Source organism: Ahaetulla prasina, chromosome 2 (assembly GCF_028640845.1).
Source record: "Ahaetulla prasina isolate Xishuangbanna chromosome 2, ASM2864084v1, whole genome shotgun sequence".
Classification (NCBI taxonomy): domain Eukaryota; kingdom Metazoa; phylum Chordata; class Lepidosauria; order Squamata; family Colubridae; genus Ahaetulla; species Ahaetulla prasina.
The window spans coordinates 160012742-160039534 of NC_080540.1; positions in this window are offsets into that span (position 1 = coordinate 160012742).

Consider the following 26793-nt stretch of genomic DNA (forward strand, 5'->3'; position numbering starts at 1 on the left):
CCCCAAGGAAGGGCAGAGCCAGGGAGTGGCACATCACCTGACCCAAGGCAAAGGGCGAGCAAGTGGCATGTGGGCAGAGGCACCGGGAAAACCCAGAACCAGGGACTGGTGCGTCTCCTGACCCAAAGTGAAGGGTGAGCGGGTGGAAGGATGGCAAGAGCCAGACCTGAAAGGCATGCTCACCCCGAGGCCGAGCGTCTTACCATCACAGGCAGCAATGGTGAGTAGAGTGGGCGAGATGCGAAGATCAGCTGGGCTGCATGGTCTGAAGGAGCCAGAGAGTAGCTGGCCATGGGTGTGACTCTAGCCACTGGCCAAAGCGGGTGGGGCAAGGTGGGCAGGGCCAGCCGGTGGTGGGATTTGCCGGTTTGCTGAACTTATTTATTATTATTTATTTATCAAACTTATATACCGCACCATCTCCCGTAGGACTCAGGGCGGTTCACAGGCATATTAAAAACAATATAAAAACAATATAATAAATAAACATTAAAACCCAGTTAAAACTAAATATTATCATAGCCTGATCACTAAAAAGTAAAAACCAGTAAAACCCCCATTAAAATTTAAACTAAAACATTTTGTTCTTAGGCTAGTCCCGCACGCTGAAATAATAGAGTCTTCAGTTCACGTCTGAAGGTCTGGAGGTCGGGGAGTTGTCGTAATCCTGGAGGAAGCTCATTCCACAGGGCTGGTGCCGCCACAGAGAAGGCCCTCCCCCTGGGGGTCGCCAACCTACATTGTTTGGTCGACGGCACCCTGAGGAGGCCCACTCTGTGGGAGCGCACAGGTCGTTGGGAGGCAATCGGCGGCAGAAGGCGGTCTCGAAGGTATCCCGGTCCTAAGCCATGGAGCGCTTTAAAGATGGTAACCAAAACCTTGAATTGCACCCGGAAGACTACCGGAAGCCAGTGTAAGCCGCGCAGGATAGGTGTTATATGGGAGCAGCGCGGTGCTCCCTCTATCACCTGCGCGGCCGCATTCTGGACTAACTGGAGCCTCCGGGTGCTCTTCAAGGGGAGCCCCATGTAGAGAGCATTGCAATAGTCCAGGCGGGAAGTGACGAGGGCATGAGTGACCGTGCGTAAGGCATCCCGGTCAAGGAAGGGGCGCAACTGGCGGATCAGGTGGACCTGATAAAAAGCTCCCCTGGCGAGGGCTGTCAAATGATCCTCTAAGGACAGCCGATCGTCCAGGAGAACGCCTAAGTTGTGCACTCCCTCCCTGGGGGTCAGTACTTCCTCCCCCACAGTCAGCGATGGTGTAAGCTGACTGTACCGGGACGCCGGCACCCACAGCCACTCAGTCGTGGAAGGGTTGAGTCGGAGCCTGTTCCTCCCCATCCAGACCCATACGGCCTCAAGACACCGGCCCATCACCTCAACGGCTTCATTGAGGTGGTTCGGGGTGGAAATGTACAGCTGAGTATCATCAGCGTACAGATGATAATCCACCCCGAAACCACGGATAACCTCACCCAGCGGCTTCATATAGATGTTGAACAGGAGAGGCGAGAGAACAGACCCCTGAGGCACCCCACAAGTGAGGCGCCTTGGGGTCGACCTCTGCCCCCCTGCCAACACCGTCTGCGAACGGTCAGAGAGATAGGAGGAGAACCACCGATACACAGTGCCTCCCACTCCCAATCCCCCCAACCGTCGCAGCAGGATACCATGGTCGATGGTATCAAAAGCCGCCGAGAGATCTAATAGAACCAGGACAGAGGAACAACCTCTGTCCCGGGGTCTCCAGAGGTCATCCACCAACGTGACCAAAGCCGTCTCGGTGCTGTAACCGGGTCTGAAGCCGGACTGGAACGGGTCCAGATAGACAGTTTCCTCCAGGTGTCGAGGAAGCTGATTTGCCACCACACTCTCAACAACCTTCGCTAAGAAGCGAAGGTTGGAGACTGGACGATAGTTCGCTAAAACAGCCGGGTCCAGGGAGGGCTTCTTGAGGAGGGGCCTCACCACCGCCTCTTTCAAAGCGGCGGGGAAGACACCCTCCAACAAAGAAGCGTTGGTAACTTCCTGGAGCCAGCCTCGTGTAACCTCCCGAGTGGCCAGCACCATCCAGGAGGGACACGGGTCCAATAAACATGTGGTGGAGTTCAACCTGCCCAACAACTGCGCAGAATCTTTTTTTTTTATTGAACAAGTTTTTACAAAAATTTTCAACCCCCTTTTTCCCCCTCCCCCCCACTCCATCCCCTCCCCCCTCCCTCCAAAACCACCCTCCTCCCCCCCCGACTTCCCAGAACAAACACAAGGTATAGTTGAAGAAAACAATCATTCGCTAAAAAACTTCCCAGAACACCCATAAGATATAGTTCAAAAACAAACATAAGCTAAATTATTCCAAAACAATTATACAAATATTTCCTCTCTGGCTCTGACTTCTCCTTTACATAACCAAAATCCTTCAAGAAATAACAATTAACTTTGATAAAATATATAAATCAATACAGCAGATTAATCCTAAAGTATTTAAAACCAGCTAATGCATAAAAATCCAATTCAGAGAATATCTCCCTTGTAGCTTCTATAAACCATATAATCAACCCATTTCCCCCCCAAATCTTTCTTACATAAAATCTTTCGAGAGTATTCTATTTACAATTCAATACAACACATTACATAATTTCGATACAGCAAATTACAATCTCTATTCAACTTTAGTCCTTCCTCCTCTGACCCTCGCCATTTTTCTTAATACACAAGCTTAAGAGAAAAGAGAGGGAAAAAAATCCAATATGAATCCAAATATCTAGTCTTTTGTGATATATGTCAAACATATAATCAACCCATTTCTTCCAGATCTTTCTCGCATATAGTCTTTCAGGAACACTAATATTTTTATCTGTTAATATTTCAGAAAAAACTTCTTTCAAGAGTAATACTTTTGTCTCTTGCCGTTTTTTTTTTTTTGATGTATTAGTCTCTGTCTTTTCTTCATTACTCCTTTTGAAAAGTCAATCACAATATCTCCTAATAGTTCCTTTTGTCCAACAATCCACAAGTTACTACCATATATTCCATCAATCCAGAAAGAAAGCTCTTGTAAAGCATTAGCCCTGTGTATTTTATCGGTTCAGGAAACAACCTCTTGTAACGCAGATTCAGGCATTTCATCCAAATGTTTTAAAGAAAGCCTCTTTACATCATCTTGTTTATTCACGATCATATCTTCATTTTTATCCACTTTTGCTTGTATCTCCTCCACTTCATTTTCCAAGTACTGATTGGGCTGGTTAGTTTCCTCCAAACTCTCATCCAAAACATCCCAATTTTTAATCAATTCATATTTTTGGATAATTACATACATTTTTTCTCTATATTCCTGTATAAAGTCACGAATCCATTATTCTGAAAGAACCTTCATGGCAAAATTCTTGCTGAGAGTCCCCTTCTCAAATACTTAAGCAAACTAAAGTAATCCAGCAGTCCACTTAAATCCAGATTAAAAAAAGAAAAAATTAAAAATAAGTAAAAATCCAACCTAAAAAAGCCTCTGCTCTGCTTACAGTCCAGCACGATACGATAAAGTCTCCATGCACTTTCACTTTTTCAGCAACTAACAAGCACCATTTTGTTTCATTATGTTGATTGTAAGCGAAAAAAAAGTTTAAAAAAATAGAAGTCAGATTTAATACTTGCAATTTAAATGACTGATCTCTTGTATTTGTTCCATCTGCTTATTAAAATCCATAGCAATCATTTGAAGCGGTATAAAAATTGAATAAAATTGAATAAATAATAGATGGTTGCTCTCTTCTCTTTCTGCCGGAGCAGAGACACGCTGGGTCTGGAGCTGCTGCAGAGGGATTTCCAGGGAACTTTCCCCTTCAAGTTCCCCGCTTTCAAATCGAGAAAGCGGGGCCTCTAGGGAGTTCTTCCTATCCCTCCTCTGCTCTTTCCTTTCCCCTTTACCCGGGGAAAGTACTTTCAGCTGACGAACAGCTGATATTTGCTGTTTTCACCAGCTTTTTACAGAATCCCAGCGCGGGTGCCTTTCAGGCGTCCGTCGAAGAAAGCGGAGCCACCGGAAGTCCGAACTGTGCAGAATCTTAACAACCGGTTCGCCTAAACTGGTCCAAACTGGCTGAATCTCACTTCTGATTGTAAACCAAAGGTAGACCACCAATCTACACAGGCATTTCCTGATCTTCCTGATTCTTTTACTGCACTGGCTAAATAGTGTTCCCTGCTCTTCCTTCTTCTTCTTCTTCTTTTTTTTTTGCTACATGTCTTAAATTTACTCCACTCTTCATATTTTGACTGTAAACTATTTTTAACAATCCTCTGCAGGGGTGGGGAACTATGACCCTTTTATGACTGGTGGACTTCAGGAATTCTGGGAGTTGAAGTCCACCAGTCATAAAAGGACCATAGTTCCCTACCTCTGCTTAATGGCCTGTCAGACAATAGAGGAAACACGAACATCAATGAACAAAAACACAGAATGGAAATAAATACATAAATAAACAACAAACCAAAAAAAGAAATTAAATGAAATGAGCAGGAGGTTAAAAACCACCTATTTGTAGTTATTGTACAAGTTATATCCACAAGTGTGGACATTCCAAGGAATAAAAGATCCGCTACTTATACATGTATAAATAACTACAGTATGTGTAGCTGCTACATTTGGCAGCATTATCAGGATTCGCACTCATGGTGTTCAGGCCTGGAAGCCATCTTTTGCATTGGGCCTTCAGACCTGCCACATTTACTACTGTGGGAAATTGGGAGGTGGGATTGTGTAGAGCATGGGAGTTATATAGTCATAATAACAATCCTTTCTCAGAGGTTCAAGGACATCTCACCCTGCACTTGGGAGGTTAGAACTGGGAGGCATATCCAGTTGGGGCAATGCCTGATTGGACCATGTGATGGATTTGTGGGTGTTAGGCAGGGACTTGAACTTCCCCTTGGGTGGGGGAAACCCTGGAAGCTTTCAGATTCGGGTTTCCCCAGATGTGCCAGTATGACATCTTTAATAAAATGTAACTTTGAGGAAATCCAAGCTTCGGAGTTTTCTTTTGATGGGGCTATTACTTGGAACCCTGACACATGGCATATCTTGAACCGGCAATTTGAGAAATATCAATCTCTAAGCATCATCCATGGAAGGAGACAAACTTATAGAGACTTTGAACTGTGGTGAAATTCAGCAGGTTCTGACAGGTTCTGGAGAACCGGTAGCAGAAATTTTGAGTAGTTTGAGAACCGGCAAATACCACCTCTGGCTGGCCCCCAGACCGGAGTCAGAATGGAGATTTTGCAATATCTTTCCCTTGCCACGCCCACCAAGCCACGCCCACCAAGCCACACCAAGCCACGCCCACCAAGCCACGCCCACAGAACCAGTAGTAAAAAAAAAATGAATTCCACCATTGCGTTGAACTGTGTCCATAGGCTCTTTTTCTAATTCCCTAAATTTAAAATAAACAAACACTAGGACACAAAATTAAAAGGTTCTACACTTTCTCTCTCTGCATAAGCAGCCAGTGAAATAAGTTTGTAAAACCTCAAGTGGACTATTGTACTATTCGTGTACCAGAAGAACAACAAAGCAAAATACATTTTAAGAGAGAAAGAGAAAAAATGAGAACATTTCTGGTCCTGTTCCCACAAGTTAATTCATATAAAATATATTAGGAGTAAACATGTAGTTGCAGCTGCAAAGACGTTGCCTTCCCCAGGTTTATACCAACAGATAAGAGCTGGAGGTATGATGCTACTACAGACCTATAAAGGACTCTAGTGTGATCACTATTTTGAGTAATTTCAGCTTCTGTTCTAATAAGTCTTATTCTTGGGCAGAAAAGGAATCTGATGGGTGCCTGCAGAGTTGTTCATAATCCACGGAGTTCCCTGGGCAACCTTCAACCTGAATATTATTCAGGAACTAGCTCTTGTAAGAAGTTAATAATAGAAGAAGTTTCATTTTCAAGCCTACCCTATGGGCTGTTTCTCATTTCTAAAAATCCAGGTGTTGCCCTCAGGAGGTGCATCTGTATCTGAAGAGGCATAAAAGCAAAGCTCAAAAAGAGTTTACACTTCTGGCAAAACAATCTTCTTCTTGAGGAAGAGATTTGCCCTGCTACGTTGATGTTTTTCATATTTCTAAGACAGAGCCACACACACCAAAACTCATGGACTCATCGACAGTGATTACATGAGAGCCCAACTTGATTAAGAGGTTGCCTAGGTGCCAAAAAATATGACATTGACAGGTAATTGATGTGCTTTCACATCCAGCTATGCATATGCCCTTGTGATGCTAATCTCCCCGTGTGGAATTTGATAAAGCAGATATAAAGTGCTGGATTCTCCATCAGGTATTTAAACCTATTCGGCAATAGCAATAGCACTTAGACTTATATACCGCTTCACAGTGCTTTAGAGCTCTCTCCGAGCAGTTTACAAATGTCGGCATATTGCCACCAACAATCTGGGTCCTCATTTTACCAACCTCGGAAGGATGGAAGGATGGAAGGCTGAGTCAACCTTGAGCCGGTTAGGATCAAACTCCTGCTTCTGTGGGCAGACTTAACCTGCAATACTGCATTCTAACCACTGCGCCACCGTGGCTCCTATTTAAGCTCATTATTATTACAAATGTGTTTAGATATGATTTTATGTCTGATTCAAGTCATTTGCAATATGACTGTGAGGTCAGTTTTCAGGAAGCAGTTAATATAGCTTGGCCTCTAAACCAAAAAGGACTTCAAATATTTTCCCTTTCCTTCAACTTGGTTAGAAGCATTGCAGCTTAAGTTACATACAGTTTATAAAGTGTTTTGCATATAACTTGACAGAATTCGTTTCGGATAAAGAGATTATTGTATAAGTATATAGGCTGCCTGCCTATGATGTTGGTGAAACTTTCATCACAATACAGACTACAGTCTCCATTAAAAATATTTGCGTTAGAAACAAATTCAACCAACCAGCCTTCTACTTCCTGTGGCAATATACTGTGTGAGACTGGACTGTTTTCTTACTAAACATTATCATTGTGATGAATAGTTTAAGTTTCTACTATGTACTGGCAACCTTTCTCTGTTCCCTGTATCTTTCATCTTTTGGTAACAAATCAAATGCAATAATTTATTTTGAATGGATGGACTTTACTGGTTCAGTTCATTAGTTGTGTTTCTGTCATGTCAGAGTCAAAAAAATGTCCTATCTTAAGAAAAGAGAATAAAGATATACAGTATGTTTTACAGGTCTAGATACAAATCTGATTTAAACAGATAACACATACAGTATTCATCTTATACAAATATTCTGTGCTCTAGCTACCATTTTGGAAAATGTCAGATATGCAGATGGGGCTGATGTAGGCTAAGGCAAACCATTCTTTGAAGAACTATTTTTGGTCTGGAAAATATTACAGAATATATATAGGTAGTCCTCAATTTACAACAGTTCATGTAATAACCATTCAAAGATACAATGGCATTGAAAAAAGTGACTTATGACTGTTTTTCAGTTATGACCTTTGCAGCTTCCCCATTATCATATGATCAAAATTCAGAATCTTGGCCACTGGTTCATATTTAGGACTGTTGCTGTGTCCCAAGGTCATGTGATCAAACTTTTGCGACCTTCTGACAAAGTCAGTGAGGAAGCAAGATTCACTTAACAACCGGGTTACTAACTAGTCTAGTGCAGTGATTCACTTAACAACTGTGATGAGAAAGGTCGTAAAAAGGGGCAAAACTCACTTAACAAATGTCTCACTTAACAGCAGAAATTTTGGGCTCAATTGTGGTCATAAGTAGGAGAACACCGGAAGCGTCGCGGCGAGACGGACGGGGAAAAGCGACCTCTGCCAAGCTCTGCAAATCCTCAGACCGACGAACCGCCGTTTGAGGGGTCTTCGGACCAGAACTGTCCTGTAGGGATGGTGAAGAAGAAGGGGCACCTCGGACGACTGAGAGGAACCGGCAAGTTCCTCGGAGATTGGAGGAAACCCCTTCGAGTCAACGGCAGGGGAGATGGGTATGGCAGCCATCACTAAGCTGGGGCAACCGGACAAAGATATTGAGCAGGAGCAGTGAATTGGATGAAATATTGAAGCTGGGTGAGTGAATACCAACTCACAAAAGAGAACTCTAAATTTGACATTTGCAAAAAAAAATTTGGTGGTGGAATAGCGGCTAAATTGAGAAGGACTGTAAACATAATAAAACAAAAGAAACAGAAGCAGTACCCAAAGACACGAGAGAAATTTGACTTTTAAAATTGAAGTAGAGACCCCTCAAACAAAAAGAAAAAAAATGGAACCCCTAATTAAAACTTTTAAAATTGGTTATAGATTACAAAAGGAAAAATGGAGGATTTAAAATTGAAACGTGGTGGAATATCTGATTTTCTTTTTCCTCTATGAATTGGAATTAAAGTAAATCTGGATACAGATTTTAAATGGGACTAATTGGAAAAAATAAAAAGTTAAAACAAAACAAGGCATGGCTCTAAGCAAAGGAAACAAAATGGATACCTTCACTAACTGTGGATTAGAACTATGGATTTTAAAGTGACACCCAAAGGCAGAAGAGGACTAGAGGCTATTGTGGAAAACTTTTTTTACAGCAGGATAAGGTTGGTGAGAACCGAAAGGGAGGATTTTGTCAATAAACTGTTTGACTTTGATAAGAATAAGAACTATAACTTTAAAAAATGGCACAGAGAATGATTGAAATGATGAAAAAGTTGCATATGACTTTTAAGCAAGAAATAAAAGAAACAACCACAAGACCGTATGGGAAACAGGATCCAGAAGAAACGGTAGTTGCTCCGGAATTAACAGCAAAGAATCCATGAAGCAAAAAACGGCGTTGGAAGAGGAAGAAAAAAATACTGATGATGAACTATTATGTGATTATGTAACTTTGGAACAGTTTAAGGGGAGAGGCGAAAGAATCGTTGGAAAGGGGGGAAATGAAAAGTAAATGGAAAAATACTGAAAACAAGAAGGGGGAAAAATAATAACGTGAGAAGGAAGGAACAAGGGAAGAAAGAAGGGAAGGGAAAAAATACAAAGTCAAAGGTTTACATAGGGACCAATAGAGAGAAATAAAAAAGGGGGGGAAGGAAAAAAGGAAAATAGAAATATAGCTCAAGCAAAGAAAGCAAGGAATTTTAAGAAAAAATGGGGGAATTGAAATAAAGGTTGAAATATTAATGAGATGGGAATATATAAATACTAGACTTTTTGAAATAATGGAAATGTTTGCTTGTTTTTTATTCTTTTCATAAGATTATGATAACAATTTTAAAATGTTCATTGAAATGTAAAGAGATGATTGATGCTGATGCTATGGAGACTGGAAAGAAAGAAATTAGTAAATGGGAATATAGGGTTTTGACATGGGGATGGAGGATTAGATTATTAGCATATTTAAGAGAAATGCAAATAGGGAAATTAAAAAAAAAGGACAAGGAAAATATATTGATAAAAGCATATAAAATGTGTTGGAAAAAACTGAATTGGATGTAATCATGTACCTGGCTGATATTTTGTTCAGAAAAGATACATTATATGTTGTTGTTTGTCTGTAAAAAATAAAAAAAATTCTCAAAAAAAAATTGTGGTCATAAGTCGAGGAGTACTTGTAGAAGCAAAGAAAGTATCTAGGTGGGTGTACCTTAACCCTCAAATTATCTCCAGTTGTTCTCAGAATATTTCAAGACAAAGTACCAAGGTGATGGTTTTAATTGTCAAAGCTGGGATAGCTTTGTCCAACTTGGTGTTCTTCAGATTTAATAAACGACAATTCCCACCATCTGCAGAGAGCACGGTCATTGTGGAAGGACAATCACTTTTCACATAGGCCGACCCAATTTTTAAGAGCCGCATCTGCTGTCTCTTGAAATGTAGAAGGTGACCCAGGAGGAAGGTTTTGGTTGTGTGTTTATTCTGGAATCTGCTCCTTGGAGAAGCCAAATTCTTTTTTTGAACATAGAATTTTGACTGCTCAGTTGAGTGTATATTTTTTTTCCTGATTCTTAGGCATATTTTGGTGGTTTGACGATATCTTTTTTAATTGCTGGGAGTCACCTTGAATATATTTCCTTTCTTTGTAGAAAGACATCTAGCAATATATAGTAGTAGTAAAGCTATCAGAGCATTTTATTAAATTGTAAACACCAAGATCACACAAACGTTACCTCAGTAACAAGTCTGGTGCAAATTTATACTTAACAATGAACGGTAAACTAAAAAAAAAAAAAGGAAAGAAGAGAATCTAGAATTTGTATAGTGGTAGGATTAATGAATATACAGAGAAACAAAACAGCATGTTTGCTATTTGATGCTTTCCCTTGAGGCTACTGCCAATTCCTTGCTATACTAAATATATATATAGCATGTGTTCCTCTTTATCTTAAACTGGATGCAAGCGATGTATACAGACCAATAGTTCCAGTTCATTTATAAAACTTTGTGATTTATGGAGAACCTTTGAATATTGCTTATAACCTTCAATTGGGCAAAATCCTGCAACATAGGGCAACAATTTTTAGATGAGCTAACTTAATGCATCCAAAATCCATGACCCATGATTCCCATGGGATTGAAATTTAGCAAACTAAATTTTGTGGCTACTTCAATGCCACCGTGCTACCATGCAGCTACCGTCAGCCGCAGTTACGTGATTGCCATTTCCAATGTTCCCTGCCACCTTTGTACAAGGAAAGTCCATTAGGATGTTGTCCATACTTCCATTGCTTTTTTTGTCCATCTGCGGTCATTGTTTCTCTGTTTAGGTACAGAAATATCTTTGAAACAATGACTCAACAGATCATGGGTTGTCTCATAAAAGCTGTAAACAATATGATGATTAACTCTAAAGCCGTAACATTACCTGATTGATGGGAGTATAGGGGCCAAATCCAAAATCGTTCCCATCGTAATCAAAAACAGAGAACACAATGTGACATGTTCTGGCAATTTCCGTCAAACTCCCTCTGGAATCAAAGTCTGGGGCAGACTGATCAAATTGGCTCATCCTCCCTGGCAGAGGGAGCTCCATTGCAAAGTCCCAGAGCAATTAGGGGATGATCTGATCACAATAAGAAGAGATGTTAATGTCACTCATCCTCCGATCATTTCACAACTACCCCAAGACAGATCTAATGGGCAAGCACCCATGTGGGCCGTCAGTCACCTGGTTCATGGTCGCTATGATGATCTTTCAAGCCCTTCTAAAACCTCACCAAGAGAAGGAAACCATCAGCCTAGGAAACTCCACCGCCTGCCCCCCCTTCTATCTATCTATCTATCTATCTATCTATCTATCTATCTATCTATCTATCTATCTATCTATCTATCTATCTATCTATCTATCTATCTATCTATCTATCTATCTATCTATCTATCTATCTATCTATCTATCTATCTATCATCATATAGTGAAAGTACTATTAGCCAGGAGATTACAATATTAGTACCTAGTTATTTGACTTCCGAAGAGCACTAATCTATTTATTTCACACTCATGTACTTATCCAAGTATGCCAGTGGTGGGTTTAAAAAACTTTTACAACCGGTTTTGTGGGTGTGGCTTGGTGGGCGTGGCATGGCTTGGTGGGTGTGGCATGGCTTGGTGGGCGTGGCAGGGGAAGGATACTGCAAAATCTCCATTCCCTCCCCACTCCAGGGGAAGCATACTGCAAAATCCCCATTTCCTTCTGATCAGCCGGGACTTGGGAGGCAGAGAATAGATGGGGGCGGGGCCAGTCAGAATTTTTACTACCAGTTCTCCAAACTACTCAAAATTTCCGCTACCGGTTCTCCAGAACTGATCAGAACCTGCTGAAACCCACCTCTGAAGTGTGCACTACATGGGACGAACTAGCTCCCCATCAGAAAGGTAAGCAGCGTCATCTGGGGCATCCTCTGGATCAATCAATCAATGTTGCCTCACAGTCAGGTGTCCAAGTGAAGTGGTACCTATTTATCTACTTGCATGTAACATGCTTTCAAACTGCTAGGTGGGCAGAAGCTGAGGCAAGTGACGGGAGCTCACTCTGCTGCGCGGTGCTAGGACTCAAACTGCTGGAGCAGAGACCTTCTCCAGCATCTTTAAGCCACTGAAGTACTGCGCTTCTCCACCAACTTAGTGAAGAGTTTGAATAGCTAAGGCAGGGAAGCCACCGGGAAGCTCAGCAAGGAGGTTGGTACAGCAGCAAGAGCCTCAGTATTCCTTGGAGTCCAACTTCAAATGGTTTATATGGCTATAGATTAACTTTAGTATCACAGGAACCATACTTATGAATAACACAGTACAAAGTGAACATCGGACTCGTTAGGCCTCGGGGGAGTTCTAAGCTATTCTGCCGAGCTGCTCCTGTCAGCATAACATTAGGAAAAAATAAAAAAAACAACACATTTTGAATTTACTTTCCCAAAGCCCAGGAGTTGTAGAAATAAAATCTATAAAATTCAATGGGTAACTAGCAAGACTTCCATATATAGAAAGATTTAATGAGAAATGATATTTTAACACAATGCAAATCACTGAAAAGCTACAGCCCAGCCTACTTTGCAGAGTTGCTGAGGGCATAAATTGTAAAATGTAACATACCTTTAGCTCCTGGAGGAAAAATGGGATAGAAATCAAACATATACATAAACATTTATTGGATGGAAATGTTGATGGAAAAAGGAGAAACAAGAGTTACATGCACAAAATATTCCAAGTAAAGCTAATTTCCATTATGCAATTTTAACTACATACGTTTGAATTGGTGAAATAAAATCATGGATCTTCAAGTGCCATATGCACAGGCTTTCTTGCAGAGAAAAGGACCTTAGCAACTCTGGAGTCATAATTAGGTGTAACCAGAAAGACCAAGATTGAGAATGAAGTTTCACATCTTTAAGAGAATCTGAGAACTGAATCAGAGCGACCACTCGGTAGTAACCAACCATTGATGTTTTGCATTGTGAATAAGCTCCACTTTTTTGAGGTTACTGATTCAATCAGCCAAGAAAATTCTGCCTTTAGTGGCTTAGCAATATCAACCAGCAACCACAAACAATGATTGAGGAGCGTAGGGGGCTGATATCTAAACTATGCGAAGAATACTAAGTTGTCTAGCCACAATAAGGACTCTTGTCCAAAAAAAGGGAGAGTAAACTACAAAACCACACAGAAGAACAGATATGTGCAACAGCCATTCTGTGATTGGCTCAGCTGTAGGAGAATTTTTGATAGGATAGGCCAGAGCAGGGGTGAAATGCTACCGGTTCGGACCGGTTCTCCCAAACCGATAGTAAAAAATGCTACCGGTTTGGGTGAACCAGTATTTCTGACAATCAGCTGTGATGCGCAATTTATATTAGCTAAAATCGTCGGATTTCCTGCTTTCTAGCTAATCTAAATCGCGTGGCACAGCGGATTATCCCCCCTTGCTGTTCTACTTACCTTTGCAGACTCGGAAGGCTTCAAAATGTTCCTTTTTTAGTGCTGTATGGGCACGCCTCAGGCGCTCATGTGCCCACTCGGTAGCGGACTTATAGAACTGGTAGCAGACTTCAGAGGATTTCACCGCTGGGCCAGATATAATATCCCAAAGAAATCCATTTTACCTCCTGCTCTCCTCCACTGTCAATAAACAAGTATTTTCTGCATTTCACCCTTGTAACAAAGGATCTAGATTGGTCCTGGTTTGGAAGATAGCATGTCTCAAGTGTGTGTTAGATACAGGTAGTTCTTGACTTTTGATCACAATTGAGCCTAAAATTTCTATTGCCAGGTAAGACAGCTGTTAAGTGAGTTTTGCCCCTTTCTTGCCACAGTTGTGAAGGGAATCACTGCAGTTGTCAAGTTGTTGTTAAGTGAATCTGGCTTCCCCATTGACTTTGCTTGTCAGGTCTCAAAAGCAGAGCACATGACCCTGGGACATTGCTACCATCATAAATATGAGCCAGTTGCCAAGTTACCATCATAAATATGAGCCAGTTGCCAAGCGCCTGAATTTTGTTCATGTGACCCTGGGGATTCTGCCGTAGTGAAAGACGATCATAAGTCACATTTTCCAGTGCCATTGTAACTTTGAATGGTCAATAAACAAATAGTTGTAAGTCAAGGATTACCTGTACTGGCATTTTTAGGTGGGGCTAATAAGAGCACTTATAGAAGTAGTTCCCACCTGTATTCATACTTTAAATATCTTTGCAGTGAAATGTTCGGTCTTCGTGTCATTAGTCCTGCATACATTCCATTTCCTTCTATTCAGAATGCTTGAGGTATGCTTGTCTCTTTTATGTTGATAAACAAGTTTATTTGCCTCAATATTTGCTCACTCGGACACATGGCAGTTGTTTTCTTCTTTACCAAGGAGGAACTGCAAGGAACAAAATGAATGAAAGACTTGCGAAACAAATTCCTATGTCCCTAATTACTCTTGAGGAAGAAATATGGTACAGAACAAATATTTTGTTCTTTCAGGGCGAATCTTCTTTAGGACATGTTGAAGGACAAGCCAAGAAGTTTTTGTTAGACCAAACGCACTGAGAAGCTGGAGTGAGCAACCATGGATCTACTTTCCAGTTATATACCACAGAAATCTAGCAATTTGCCACTTGAATGAAAGTACAAAGTGGTCACTGCATACAATTCTCTCCCAAATGCACATGTACCTCATAAAGCAGTGTTGGTGAACCTTTTTGGCTGCAAAACGGGAGTGTGCACGCACAGGGCAGCACCAGAAACTGGAAGAGCAGCTCCCTGGCACGCATGTGTGCGCCGGGAAGCTGAGCTTCCAGTTTCCGGTGTGCACATGAGCACCAGTCACCTGGTCTTCCGGTTCCTGGTGCGCATGAACATTCAAAGACCAGCTGGCCAGCACGCATGTGTGTGCCAGAAACCAGAAACTCAGCTTCCTGGCGGGTGCATCCACGCCAAGGAGCTGCTCTTCTAATTTCAGCGCTCCTGCACACACGCGAAGAGCAGCTGACCAGCACGTATGTCCATGCTGGAACCTGGAAGAGCAACGGGCGATGGCTGGCATGCCCAGAGAGATAGCTCTGCGTGTCACTTCTGGCACGCGTGCTGTAAATTCACCCTCACTGCCATAAAGCTTAGCAGATTAAATATGCAGACCCATGGCTCTGAACAGCTTGCATGGGAAAACAAGAACTAAACAAGTTGTTAGCATTCTATTCTGTTCAACTTCAAATCATTTTTATTTACAGGAAGTGGTGGCTGTCTATCGGAGATACAGAAAAGCCTGAGTATCTCTATTCCTACTGCATAGATGGAGTTGAATCCCTAAGTACTCTTCATATAAGCAAAATGCCATGAAGCAGGTTTTGGATAATTATATGCAGAGATATCTTTGCATGCACAAGGCAAAGGCATGGGTTGATCTAACTACAAACATAATTTGTCTATAGAAAGTCATTTACAGAATACCTCTAAGCAGTGGTGGGATTCAGCCAGTTTGCACCTGTTCGGGAGAACCGGCTGTTAACTTTCTAAGCAGTTTGGAGAACCGGTTGATGGAAGAAATCTTATTTTGGTTTTTTTCCACTTTACAGGGCTAATCCTGTAAGGAAGGCAGGAAGGAAACATTCTGGTGTTGTTTCTAGCCTAATCTTTATTGCCCTGCTTACAGAAACTGCCTCTCTGGTTAACCCTTAGTACATTGTAACAGCTAAGGCGAAGCGCCCATCGACAGTGATACAATAAAAGGCAGAAGCCATGTTTTCCTTGTGTAGCTTCGATGCTTTCTTAGAAACCGTTCAACGGCTTCATTAAGATTTGTCTGCATTGTTCTTCAGGAGTGCTTCACCAGTGCTGTGAGGCAGCTACTTTCTCTCTCTCTAAAGGAGAAGGAGGAATAAGACTGCAGATATAGGAAATCTGACATCACCAATAGTGATGCTTTGGAAAATCCAAGCAGCTTTAATGCGAATAGCACTCCCTCCCTCCCTCTCTCTCTCTCTCCTTCTCTCTCTCTCTCTCTCTCTCACACACACACAAACACACACACACAAACAAACAAACACACACACCAATCACCTCTGTTCTTCATTTCTGTACATATACTGACGATTTGGATACACTCCAACGTGCCAATCTTCGTTGCTCTTCATTTCGGTGACATAAAATGACAATTGGATAGGCAAACATTTTAACGTGAAAGCTTTATGCATGATGAAGCAAGGCACAAGAAGTTATAATGGTTGGTGTGGTTGATTCCTACATGCACGCTGTAAAATGGACATTCATGCATAAATTAAGGCTCCCTCACTGTTCAATCCTGGACAAGCCTCTATGCTTCAACATGTGCAGAAGAAGAAGGTGTTCAGCGCTACAGGAAAAAAACAGTAAAAAAAAAATGTTAATGAGATGGTGCAAAGGCAAGAGGGAAGCAGCCGGGTTCTCTTCCTCAAATTACTGCAGCTTGAATGTATCTCATTCAGCCTTTAGAATATACCAGGAAGTTGAGACTTGGATCCTGCATGAAGGCCCAGCCTTCGGCTTGCCAGGAAGTGGTGGGGGCTTCCTCTATATATCAAAGCAGCTGTTGCTGAAGGAATGATGCAAAGCTCCCCAAATCGGTGAGCCTGGCAGCTGCCCTTTTCAGAGACAGCTGAGACCGGTTCTGCTGACAGAACTATTTCGAGTTGATGGCAGATCTCCTGCTCTAATACGCTGAAACCTCGGCTTTGCCTTGTCGCCTTGTCTAAGAACTGCCACCAGAGCCTGCTTTCTAGCTGCGAGCGTCGCTTGATTTGAACTGAGCATCTGCCACCAACTGCCAGGGAGATGTGATTCCCTTCCCCCACACCCCCCACACTTCACCCTTCCAGCTTCCACCAGGCTTAGCTCCATGCAATGTTGCTGCTGCCCCATTCCTGTTTAAAGGTTGGACCAAACAAGGCAGTCCTGAGATGGCCTTGCCTTGCGGAGGGCTAAAAGAGTTCCACCTAAAAACATTCAGGAGAGATGGAGAGGGTGGAGCCACCGGTGCTGCTAGGATCGGATCAGAAGCACTGATTTAGGGCCCTCGCAGTCCAGGAAGACTCTCAAACAATGCACAGAAGCTGGCAGTGGCCAGTTTTATGAGCTGGTCAAGCCTGCAGTGGGGGCACCTTTTGAAAGAAATCATTTCTCAAAGTTTGAGCAGCAGGAAGCTAAGCCAGTCAGATGCTACTTTTAATAGGGTTCTCTTTTCCCCTTGGGAATGATCTGGAGTGTGCCCTGACTAGGTTTGGGTAAAGAAATGTTTGCAAGAAAACAAGCAAGCTCAGAGGGTGTCAAGGATTCCCCCATGCCAACTTCCAGCTACAAACACAGATAGTCCTCAGCTTATGACCACAACTGAGCCTAAACGTTCTTTTGCTAAGTGAGACAGGTAAGTGAATCCCCTCCCCCCCATTTTACAACCTTTCTTGCCACAGAGGTTAAGTGAATCGCCGCAGTTGTTAAGTTAGTAACACGGTTGTTAAGTGAATCTGGCTTTCCCGTTGACTTTTCTTGTCAGAAGTTTGCGAAACGTGACCCCGGGAGACCACCACCGTCATAAATATGAGTCAGTTGCCAAGCATCTGAATTTTGATCATGTGACCATGGGGATGCGGCGACGGTCGTAAGACTGAAAAAGGGTGATCAGTCACTATTTTCAGAACCGATGTAAATATGAATGGTCACTAAATGAACTGTTGTAAGTTGAGGACGACTTGTATTCTCCTTTGCCAGAGTGCTGTTTTAGAGCTGGTTTCGACTGACGTGGCTTATAAATCTGAGAAATGAATGAACGAAGCCAGCCAATCGGAATCCTTAAGTAGTCTGTCACTTGTCACTCCTGCGTGTAAATCAGCAAAAGGTTTCCAGAGCAATTAAAGAGTTTCTACCCTCAGCATTAAAGTCTAAAAGTCAGCATCAAAAGGAGGTGTTGGGGGGGAACAAAACAAAACAGAAAAAGCAGCCCAGCGACTAGATCCTAATTTTAAAGTTTTTATAATGAATTGGTTGAAAAAGAGCCAGAAAACGTTGCTGTTCCAAGAAAGCCTTCCCCTTCTCTCCTTCTTTTGCCTGTCTGGTGCCAGAGGGCAGTTGATAGAAGCGGATGTTGATGGAGATGGTTTTTCACCACCTCCTAGTGATTGGAACTAACGTCCTTCTTCTTTATTGCAACTTGATAGAACAGCTACTGCCAGGTACTAATGCCCAAAGGAAAGGACTATATATCTTTTGAATTTATGCTATTCCCTGTAAACAGTGGTGGGTTTCAAATTTTTTTACTACCAGTTCTGTGGGTGTGGCATGACTTGGTGGGCGTGGCTTGATGGGCGCGGCAGAGGAAGGATAGTGTAAAATCTCCATTCCCACCCCACTCCAGGGGAAGATTACTGCAAAATCCCCATTCCCTCCTGATCAGCTGGGACTTGGGAGGCAGAGAATAGATGAGGGTGAGGCCAGTCAGAATTTTTACTACCGGTTCCCTGAACTATTCAAAATTTCTGCTACCAGTTCTCGAGAACTGGTCAGAACCTGCTGAAACCCACCTCTGCCTGTAAAACATTCTGTGGTCTGTGAGAATGCCCTCTACAACTGGAGTCTTTTCAGTTTCATCCGGAAGCAGACAGACAAGACCAGAGGTTCAAATGGCAATTGTTTCACCCAATAGGGTCTAAGGACAACTCACCATGGCCAAGTCACTGTAGGACAATTCATCATGGCCAACTCATCACAAGACAACTTGCTGCAAGACAATTGAACGCTTTATTAATTGTTTCATTCAGGTACTTCTATTATAGGCGACTACATTTTCATCCAAATTATTGTAACATTGGATTGACCTTCTTTATTTCATTATTATTGGCCACAATTCCGTCGAAATCAATTTAACTTTTGTAATTGGTTGAATTGTCCAACTATGGCGAGTTGGCCATAGCTCGTTGGCTGTGGCGAGTTGTCCCATTCTGCATCAAACATTAGAGTGTTATCTTTTCCATACTGGGCAAACTGATGGGGAATCTAGTCTGCCACCCGGACCTCAGCTTGGCAATCTTGGTGGGGGAGAAGAAACAACACTTGGAAAGCAAGCATGCGAATCATCTTGAGATGTGGTAGCAACATTACAATATCAATGGAAATGCCATTAGACTCTGTGCATTGTACATCACATCAGCTTGTCTACCTACAGAGGTTCAAAGGCTGCAACTTGGACTCACAAGTGATGAATAAGTGAGCAATAGTCTTGGGGGCATCTAAGCAGACTCCTGAAAATTAAGGGCTCCAAATCCAGTCCTGTGCTGCCTATCTTTAAAAGAATGGATTAAAGATGTCCCAGATACACCTGGAGGGAGAGGAGGGGCAACAGAGAAGTGTACAAGATAAGAAAAAGCCTGGTGGGGGGAAATGGGAATAGGACAATGCCCACCAGGAGTAGTAGAGGGCATATTGTCCAGGATCCCGCAATCCTGACAATGCCCCTGGCCGTGCTGGCAGGGAATGGGGGAGTTTTTTTCGGCACACCAGGATGGAAAAGACTGGCAGGCTTTGGAGCACATATTATATATACTACTAGATACTGAATTATGTAATAAAAAAGTATTAGAAGGGAAGAGCTTCTTCGATAAGAAATTAAGAGAATCTATCCTGCTCACGTCAAACAGTGCAATCTTCCTTTTGTCTGCTTCAAGAACTTTTAATTTGCTGTTGTTGTTGTTGTTTTATGCATGCCCTGCTGTATGTCCCTGAATGTTATTTTTGGTTGACTTCTCTCTGCTACTGTTCTCACTTCTCTCCAAAGCTCTTTTCTAAGCTGAATGTCAGGGAGTTTAAAAAAACAAAAACAAAAAACACACCAGGGCGGGCAGATTTGTAAAATCACAAGGTTTTGTTAAAAATAATAATAATAATAATCCAGAAAGGTCACCTCCGAAGAGAGGGAAAAAGTGAAAGGGCAAGAAAGTGGGTGCCCCGAGGAGGTGCTGGGGGAGAACTTTCTAAGCAGCAGGTGTGGAACCATTCTCCTAACTGTTGCATAACAACAAAGCCGAAAAGAAACTCTTCACAAACAACCTTTGCCGGGAGGTGGGGAAAAACCACAGGATGCTCGCAGCTGCTTCACCTAATTTCCCTACACTTACACATAGGAATGCTCAGCTGCTAAAGGCTTACTTTGTCCCAGGTTCAGATCAAAATCCAAAGTGCTGAGATCACCACCGTTCACATGTCAACACATGTCTTTTAACGCTGCAGATTTTGGGCCCGAATGGGAGAGGAAGTGTGGAGGGACATCGATCTTTCTTCCTGCCCTGATGCGTGACCCTCTTGAGATGAATAGAAAAGACGCTGCCCTTAAAGGACCCTTTGGATTTCATAATGATGGGACAATAAAGGTTGAGGAAGGCTTCGAGCCAAAGTGTTCAAGGAACTTTGTTGAAATAAAGAGATTAACCAGATGGATAGTTGTTCCCTTGCCAGCGTCAGGGCACAGGAAAAACTGCACACACGGAGAAACGTTTTCTCCTGGTTTTCAATGTGGTCTTGGCCACTATAATTAGCTGAACCACACAAATTCAGGTCAATTTGATTGTGACTTCAGAACAAAGAACTTCTCTGCTGAAAGAGAATCGAATTGCTCTCTGGGGCATATTCAGGGGAGGGGGCAGCTTCCCATGTGAACAGCCTTCTGTGGAATAGGCATTAAACCCACCCGTACTGCAAAATAGCTCTGAGGGGTGGGGAGGACGCTCCAAAATCTAATTCTTTGCTTTGATCAAAAAAGTAACAGGAAGCAGGTGGGGTAATTCAACAGTTAACTGCCAGGCAAACTTGCTGGATAACCTCCAGCAAACCTGAATCTCAGCTGAATCTGTAATAGAATAGAATAGAATTTTTATTGGCCAAGTGTGATTGGACACACAAGGAATTTGTCTTTGGTGCATAGGCTCTCAGTGTACATAAAAGAAAAGATACCTTCATCAAAGGTACAACATTTACAACACAAATGATGGTCATAGGGTACAATTTAACACTTAATGATATGGGGACATCTATGCTACTCCCACCTTAAAGGTTAAGAATAATCATTATATGGGACAATCTATGGTAGAGAGGAGAGATTAAAGTGAGATGAAAATGTAAGAGACATTAGGGTCACAGTTTGAAAGTGATGTAAAGTGAGCTTTTTGGAATGGTCTGGAAAGAGAATATTTCTGTGTTTTACCGGTCCTCTTTCCAGGAAAATTTCTGCTATTTCTGGTAAATGCTTAGACAGTTTTCCCAGGGCTGCAGCGTGCAGATGTGGAAATTGCATATGTATAAAGAATGGGTAAAACACTAATATATCAAGGGAAATTTTATGCTGGAACCACATAAGTTTGCAGAATGTTGAAGAAAGAGTCAGTTAATGCAGTCAGGTAATAGTTGCTCAGTGACTGGGTTTGTGCCTTAGTTAATTGGTTTAACCATGGCTTATGGGGTAAATGCTTGCTTTGTTAAATGCTTAATCCTAGTTTGTGCAATAAACTGCAAAATCTAAGCCAGAATTGTAATATATAATTTCCCTAACTAGACTTAGCACACAAAGTCAGAGCCAAACCATCATATTACAGTGTGGCTTACATTAGAAGACCTGTCAGCTCTGAGTAGTACCCCAGCCCTGCCCCCCCCAAATTGCTGCTAAAGTGAACAACAATTGGTATCTGTGTCTTTAAGAACTATACCGCAGGTAGTCCTTGACTTATGACCACAATTGGGAGCAGAATTTCCATTGCTAAACAAGGCAATTGTTAAGTGAATCATGCAGGCATTAAGCAAATCTGTCTTTCCCCATTGACTTTGCTTGTCGAAGCTGTCTGAGAAGGTCACAAATGGCCATCACATGACCCTGGGATGCAACCATCGTAAATGCCTTCCAGTTGCCAAGTGCTCAAACTTTGAAAAGGACTATGAGGATATTATGATGGTTGTAAGTGCAAGGACCAATCATAAGTCATTTTTTTCCCAGTGCCATTGGTCACTAAATGAACGGTTGTATCGAGGACAACCTGTATACACAACAGAAGCCACTTCCCTCTGGGGCATAAGGGGAAATTTATATATCACTTGCCATGCAGTTATTAAAGGTAATGAAACAATGCAAAATTCTTCTACTGTTCTGGAACCTGGAGTACAAAGATAAATCTTTGGAGAGTAGGAAGAAAATGTTACCTAGCATTCTTTCTCATATTTTTTTATTAGCAGGTTACTTCATCAAAAACTGGTTTTCTACACCTTCAATCATCTTATTCTAGAAAAATATCACCAGTTGATGGGTAAACCTCAGGCAGACCCAAAGCTAGGGACATCACAAAGCCAATCCAGTAGGAAAATCAAAAGCAGTTTATATCCCTCAATGAACTAAAAGTGGGAATCATCTTGAGAAATAAAGTTTTGAGCAAATGAAAGTCATTAAAATCTTTCAGTCCCTTAATCCCACACGGAAAAACAAAAGAAAGAATTGGAGTCCACCATATGAAAACATAGATTGAAACATTCCTCTCAATTCTAAAGGATTAAACAATAATAATCTCCAATATTAGCCAAGTTTTTCCTCAGGGAGAAGATGCCTAGTCCAAAAATAGATAGAAAAGGAACCCGCGGTATCTTTGCTTCCTGCTTGTTTTTTCAAGCTTCTAGTATTGGACACCGATAAAAGCATATATTTTTGACTTGCTCCGGAAGACTGACTTATTTCAGAAGTTCCTCTGGCCAAGGTTAACGTCCAAACTGTTGAATAATATTTCTTCTGCATCTATTTTTAAAAAAAGAAGGTCTTAAAGGCTATCCTGCCTGCTGAGGATAATTTCACAATCCCAACCTTTGAAAATTACTGATTAAACTCCCTGGTTATTCAGTTCGAAAACAGAATCAGAGGGAACAATGGCCAGGCTACAGTTGGAAGAGGGGTATTGTACCGTCATATTTCTCCTTTAAACAATGGAAAAACAGCAACTATTGCACGTATCCCTCTGGGATTTTCCTCCTCCTCTGCCACCTCCTCCTCCTCTCCTTTCTCTTGGATGTCAGACTTGAAATCCCACGAGGGAGGTGGAGATGGTCATAAGGAAACACAGTTGTGCAGAAATAGGCAAAGTTGACAGATGAAGCACTTCCTCCAGTGTGGGTGAAAGAGGGGAAGGAATCTATCTTAGAAGAAATCATTATCCTATGAGAAAAGCCAACTAAATTTGAGTGTGACAATAGTGGGAATAAGAGCCAACTGCCTCTGGCATAGCTTCCTTTCCTCCTTTTGTTTGCACATGCATGTAATCTGGGTTCAAAGCACGGATGGGTTCTATTTACCTTTACTACTGGTTTGCATCGTGCCCGCGCGCACTTCTGCGCATGCGCAGATCACTTTCAATGACGTTCGGTTCAGTGGGCAGAGCCTCCCGCCAGTTTTACTATCAGTTCTATAGAACCGGTCTGAACCGGGGGCAACCCACCACTGGTTCAAAGTGTACCAAGTTGCATGTGGTTTCTTTTGATGGGATGTAGCATAATGCATGCGCCCAGCCATGGAGGTTTGTTCAACAAATCATGATAACAATAACCTACTACAAGACATGAAACTTGCTAGTAAAAGGAAGCTTTTCTCAAAGGACTATGTAGTTCCCAGGACTGGAGTTTCCTGAAAAACTGGGAGTGTTGAGGATTGGATGAAATTAAACTGAGGGCTTTGCTTTCACTTAGAGCAGGGGTGTCAAACTCGCGGCCCAAGGGCCAGATCAATGGTGGAATTCAAGTAATTTAACAACCGGTTCTCTGCCCTAATGATTTCTTCCAACAACCAGTTTGCCAAACTGCTCAGAAAGTTAAAAACCGGTTCTCCCGAAGTGGTGCAAACTGGCTGAATCCCACCACTGGGCCAGATGCATCACGAGCTGGCTATGCCCATGCCCGGTTTAGCGAAGGGGGAAAATGTCGCAATATGTCATGTGAGGCCACAAGTTTGACACCCCTGCCCTAAAAGATCCAGTCAAATGGTAACAGTGGCCTCCTGCATTGCTATCACAACAAGCATGGATCTTTTAAACCTTCTGAAACAGCAGAGTGGACAACTATAGGTAGTCCTCGATTTAGGACCACAGTTGAGCCCATCATTTCTGTTGCTAAGCAAAACATTTAAGTGAGTTTTGCCCCTTTTCTTGCCACAGTTGCTAAGTGAATCACCGCAGTTGTTAAGTTAGTAACATGGTTGTTAAGTGAATCTGGTTTCCCCATTGGCTTTGCTTGTCAGAAGTTCGCAAAAGAGGACATGACTACGGGACATTGCAATCATCATAACTTTGAACCAGTTGTCAGGCGTCTGAATGTAAATCACGTGACCACAATGGTCATAGAAGTGAAAAATGGTCGTAAGTCATTTTTTTCAGTAGCTTTATAACTGCGAATAGTCACTAAATGAACTGTTGTAAGTCAAGGACTATTTGTATGATGTTTGCTCATTCTCTTGGCGGAGCAATATCAAAGTTGCTTCTTGCTCTACAATCTCCTTCTTTGAATCTCTTAATATATAAACATGGTCCTTTATATTTTGTGACGTCCTTAAGACCTTTTGGATCAGGTATTTGGCCCATTTTAAAAAAACATTTTTTAAAAATCCCACCTTTATTTTTATAAATAATTCAAGGCAACAAATATATCTAATATTCTTCCTCCTACTATTTTCCTCATAGCAATAACCCCGTGATGTGAGTTGAGGCGCCTCACAGGAAGGGCCTTCTCTGTGGGGGCTCCCACCCTCTGGAACGAACTCCCTCCAGGACTTCGTCAACTTCCGGACCTCCGAACCTTTCGTCGCGAGCTTAAAACACACTTATTCATCTGCGCAGGACTGGATTAGATTTTAAATTTATACTGGTTTTTAATATTTATATTGTTTTTAATAATTTGGCTATGTAGAATAAGTTTTTTAATTGTATTTTAGTCTGTATTTATATGTATTTTTTACTCGCCTGTGAACCGCCCTGAGTCCCTAGGGAGATAGGGCGGTATATAAATGTGATAAAATAAATAAATAAATAAATAAGAGAGAGTGATCGGCCCAAAGTCACCCTGCTGGCTTTTATTCCTCACTCGCTCCTGCTTTAACTCTGAGATTCTATTCAGAGGTTAAGCTAAACTGAACAGCTGAATTAACAATGTACATGGAATCATTTTACACATACATACCCCATCTTTTCCCCTTTACTTGCTGGTCTTAATGTTTGTAACTTAGAAAGGCATTAGAAACCAAGAGCTTCTATTAGATGTACCAGTTCCAAGTTTGGACATTCAAAACAAACTTTTTAGCTGTGGGAACACAGCAAGGAATGTAAACCCCCGCCATACACACACACACACACACACACACACACACACACACACTTATTCTTTTCTGTTATTTCTATGTTACATGTCATGACAAAGCTTTCCCAGAGCAGTCCATATGCATATTTAACAATTAAACTATAACTAAAATCACATCCTTATTACTATGATATACATCTATTCAATGCTTCTATAACTGCTGCTCTTTCAAATTATGGAGTAATAGAATTTTGAAACAAGATAGGAAGAAGAATTGATCAAGCTGAGATCCTAAACTATAAATCTGTAAGTGTCTGATCTCTGTCCATTCAAGGTCCCTAGATTTAAAGGAAAAACAAAAAGCAAAGATAGCTAGGTTGGCTGTCTGCAGACTTTTCCATTTTAAGATAGCGTTTTTATTAGGACAATTCAAAATCCCCAAATTGCATCCAACCTCTAGAAGTCTTACTAGGCAGATGGCAAGCAAGTCAAAGGAATAATATATCTCAGGTTATTGTGTTCTCTTTGCTGACAATGTCAAACTATTTAACACCACCAACAATACTACTACCCTTCAAAAAGACCTTGACTTTGTATCCGATTGGTCTAAAACTTGGCAACTCCAAATATCAACCAGCAAATCATCAGTCTCACATATTGGAAAAAAGAACCCAAACACTAAGTACAAGCTTGATGGACATTACCTTACAGATGACCCCCACCCTGTTAAAGACCTTGGAGTTTTCATATCAAATGATCTAAGTGCCAAAGCCCACTGCAACTACATAGCAAAAAAGGCTCTAAGAGTTGTAAACCTAATTTTGCGTAGCTTCTTTTCCAAAAACTCTACACTACTAACCAGAGCATACAAAACATTTGCTAGACCTATTCTTGAATACAGCTCACCTGTCTGGAACCCATACCACATCTCTGACATTAATACAATTGAACGAGTCCAGAAATATTTTACAAGAAGAGTTCTCCGCTCCTCTGTAAACAACAAAATACCTTATACCACCAGACTTGAAATCCTGGGATTAGAAAACTTAGAACTCCGCCGACTCTGACAAGACCTGTGTTTAACACACAGAATCATCTATTGCAATGTCCTTCCTGTTAAAGACTACTTCAGCTTCAATCACAAGAGCAAGATAATACAAGAGCAAACAATAGATTCAAACTTAATGTTAACCACTTCAGTCTTGATTGCAGAAAATATGACTTTTGTAACAGAGTTGTTAACGCTTGGAACACATTACCTGACTCTGTGGTCTCTTCTCAAACTCTCAAAAGCTTTAACCAAAAAACTGTCTACCATTGACCTCACCCCATTCCTAAGAGGACTATAAGGGGCGGGCATAAGAGCACAAAAGTGCCTACCGTTCCTGTCCTATTGTTTCCTTTCATTATATATATGCTTAAATGTTGTATAGTTGTTTCATGCTTATGCTTATATATACTGTTGTGACAAAAAAAAA